Below are 4386 nucleotides of genomic sequence, written 5' to 3' on the forward strand. Positions count from 1 at the left end.
TTTGGAAAGTTATGAAATCCCAATGATCCAAATCTAGAGAAAGGTCATTCTCTGAATGTACAATATTCATATATACATTTTTATGAACCTCTTATGAATATTACATGCCAAATGACAAATTCTGCTTTAGCAACATGATACTCAAAGAAAGCAAGTCAAAAATGCCTCAGGAGGCTCTCAAGAGAGGAGATTGTGGCTTTTAATATGTGTCTTTAATATTTTATTTAATATTAATGTTAATATTAACATTAACTTTAATTGTCTTTAAATGTTTTGCATGTGTGCACAAGCATTCTGCAGTTTTTTATTATTGTAAACAACATGACTGAAGTACTATATTTCAGTGGGGACCATTTCTCTACCATCAACACCACCATTCTAAGGACCAAACTAGAGTTCTGTGATTGAAATTTACACACTAGGGCTGTGGTGTTCTTGAAGACTACGAATTTGCCTCCCCGCACTGATTCCCAGAGATGGGCAAATCCAGCGTAACTTGACTCAAGTCGAGTCACAAGTCTCCATCCCCTTTAACTCAACTCAAAAACAAATCTTCATGGGCAGACTTTCCGAGTCACCTAGAGCATTTTGGGGGCTTGAGTCCCAAGTCTTTCCTAAAGACTGTGGAGCTGTCTGCCACGGCTCCACAGAAAAAAACAGAACTGCTGCCAAGGTGTGCATGTGTTGGAGCTCTCTAAACACTCCTCTGATGTCCCTGTCCATCCCATCAGTAAACAAAAGCCACACTGTTCTTCAAGTGAAGGCAGCAAAGCAGATCACGCCAATCGCATTCTGTGCAATCCCCAGCCACGAAACCCTTCACATCATGGGCATGGGTGAACCTACAGGGAGACAGGGAGGATGCATCCCAGCTTCCTTCCACTCTCAGACCCTGTCTCTGCCTCCTGACTGAAAATGTACCTTGCTACTGGTTGCTGCTGCTTGCGCAGATCTCAATGCCCAGCTTTGGTATCACCATGTGGGGTCTTTCGGATGACACAGAAGTGGCACAACATCAGAATACCCAAGCAGCATCCCAAGCTGTGTCTGGGCGACTAGAGTCATCCAAATTCATGGCACTCTCCAAGTCAGTAGCCCCAGACTCGAGTGTTTGCCTCTTTGGCAGGCATGACTTGAGTCCGCAGTCAATGGTCAGTAAAAAACACATGTTTTCATGACTCTGACTAGAGTCATTTAACTCAAGTTCCAATTCCTGCTGTTTACCCAACCTGATTTATCTCTATGCTCAGGGGCAATAAGCCTCAGAGGCAATATCTCCATACTCAGAGACACAGCTGGAGATTGTTTTCTTCAAGTCCTTCTCGTCTGCTTCCTGGAGGCATTCACCAGGCTAATGTGAGAAGCATGTACTGAATTGGATGAGACTGAAATTGGTCTGAAACATTTGTTCCCTTGCCCTGTCCAGGGCTGCCAGATCTATTTGCTCCATAGATGGTGCAAGTCCGTCTGGACTTGTGAAGGCACAGCAAGGCTGGGAAGGCAGTTTGGACTTGGTGGGTGCCACTTCTGCTGAACGTGTACCCTTCCTGGTCTCAATCCACCCTCTTTTCCATCCTCCCCTCCTCCCTCCCATCCCCTGCGCTCACTTTCTGGGGCTGGAGGACATCCATTGACTTTTGATACAAGGAGATGGTCACTTTCTCCAGCATATCAGCTTTTGCAACTGGAAAGCACCTCATGCCACCTGAACTCTTGTTCCAGTGGTGTTACGTGCCCATCGGTTTGGACTTTTATTAATGCCTTTGAGCCATTATTGCTACTATGCCAAAAATAAACACTTTACAGTCCAATCCTATCCAAATCCCAACCCCCACCAATGCACAAGCTCCAAGAAGGCGAGTGCTGCATTCTGTGGTGGGGGTGCAGTTGCTGATGACTCCTCAGGGTAAGGGAACTGGCAGAGAACCAAGGAGAATGAAGCAGAGGAAGAGGGATCCAGAAGGGGAAAGGATAGAGCTTCCACCATGTTCCTTAGTTGATCCTTCATATGAATTCTTACATCTTGTAACTACATGAATAAAGTAGTGCTATCTAATTTTTGAATAATGAAATGAAACACAAATCATTTTGTTACCAATCTGTATTTACCTCATATTTCTAATGAACAAACAAGGTGGAGTGTACTCATGAGCTATTCACTCTCTGCCAAGAACACAAATTCCCTCAGGCTCCAAATGTTTTAAACCAAGTTGTGTCATTTTTGAGATCTGACATTCTGACTTGCAGAACAGGAAAGAAGCCAAAACTGGTTACAGTCCTTCAAAATGCTTGTCAATGTTAGGCCCAGAGGTCCTATTTAGAAAACAATTGCATTGTCACAAAATGGTGGTGGATCTGAAATGTTAATGTGGGCAAGAGCCAAGGAGATGGTTCTTTGGTGAATTTAAAATAGTCTGCCACCATGCCAAAGTGGAAGAGACCTCTGGCTTCACATGGGAAATGGCTTACTCAGAAGTAAATATAGGACACCATACTGGCTCTTTTGCAAGGCATGACAGAGCTGTGTATTAGGGTAATAATAATAATAATAAACTTTATTTCTATCCCGCCCTTCTCCCTAAAGGGTAGTACATTATATATATTTAATTGTTTTGTATGTTGTTTTAAGAAGGTAATAACTGTTGGTAGGCTCCTGCGCCAAAGCCAGTGGGAGGTTTATAAATTTAAACATAAATGTTATTTGCATCTATACTTGGCCTGGTTGGAAGCTAGCACCATGTTTTTTTTATACATGTTCTAGGCTTCTCTCTTTTGCAGGAGTATTGTGTGAGTAGATATAAGTGCATTAAAGCTCACTCTTTCTCTCGATACCGAGCTAAACAAACGCATCGGTAAAGCAGCTACCACGTTTTCCAGACTCACAAAGAGAGTCTGGTCCAACAAGAAGCTGACGGAACATACCAAGATCCAAGTCTACAGAGCTTGCATCCTGAGTACACTTCTGTACTGCAGCAAGTCATGGACTCTTCGCTCACAACAGGACAGGAAACCGAATGCTTTCCACATGTGCTGCCTCCGACGCATTCTCAGCATCACCTGGCAGGACAATCCAAACAACACAGTCCTGGAACGTGCTGGAATCCCTAGAATGTATGCACTGCTGAAACAGAGACGCCTGCATTGGCTCGGTCATGTTGTGAGAATGGATGATGGCCGGATCCCAAAGGATCTCCTCTATGGAGAACTCGTGCAAGGAAAACGCCCTACAGGTAGTCCACAGCTGCAATACAAGGACATCTGCAAGAGGGATCTGAAGGCCTTAGGAGTGGACCTCAACAAGTGGGAAACCCTGGCCTCTGAGTAGCCTGCTTGGAGGCAGGCTGTGCAGCATGGCCTTTCCCAGTTTGAAGAGACACTTGGCCAACAGTCTGAGGCAAAGAGGCAAAGAAGGAAGGCCCATAGCCAGGGAGACAGACCAGGAACAGACTGCACTTGCTCCCAGTGTGGAAGGGATTGTCACTCCCGAACTGGCCTTTTCAGCCACACTAGATGCTGTTCCAGAACCACCTTTCAGAGAATGATACCATAGTCTTTCGAGACTGAAGGTTGCCAACAACGCAAAATTAAAGCTCAAAAGGCATTCACAGTATTGAAATCACACTGAAATAATCTATCCTTTGATCTGCTGGCAGAAAATGATGAGGGGTTCTAAGTAGTATGTCCCTATTATTATTGTCCCTATTATTATTATATTTTTTACAGCCTGTCTCTCCATGGAAGCCTCTGGCTGAGGAGTGGATACAGGTTCACTTTTAATGCTTCTGTTCACATTAGCATCTGTTACTTGGACAAAAGTGTTTTTATTAGGTTTTCCTTCCCTAGAGGGACGTGATATAGGACTGTGCTGACAGCAGAGCGCCAGGAGAACCAGAGCGGCAAGATGCAAAAGAGGAGGATGGGGCAAAGAGAGACAGTAGGGAGATGTTCATTAAGAATTAGGTTCACACATTCTTGAAGGTCCCTTTCTGTGGAAATTGATGATCCAATGTACTGGTTGTTGACAAGCAAATCTCAGGGAAGATAACCTAGTAAGCAGAAGGAGCATTTCAGAGACCCTGTTCTGTCACTTCCACTTCCACTGCTTTCCATTCCAGTTCTAGGGAGGAGTAAAAAGTACTCGGCTTAGTATGGTCCAAAATAGTTTCCATCTAGAATTAGATGGCTTCTTCTCCACCACAAAGTGTTTTGTTCTTTCTTTCATGAGGCTGGCAGAAAAACCAGGTTACTCTGAGCTAGTATAGGAGCCCCAGCAAAGCACCACAGACACTCACCCATAAGTCGACCCCACAGATAAGTCGAGGGCAGGTTTTGAGCCAACAATCATGGAATTTTCTATGACACTCGGATAAGTCGGGGGTTAAACTT

Source organism: Tiliqua scincoides, chromosome 6 (assembly GCF_035046505.1).
Source record: "Tiliqua scincoides isolate rTilSci1 chromosome 6, rTilSci1.hap2, whole genome shotgun sequence".
Lineage (NCBI taxonomy): Eukaryota > Metazoa > Chordata > Lepidosauria > Squamata > Scincidae > Tiliqua > Tiliqua scincoides.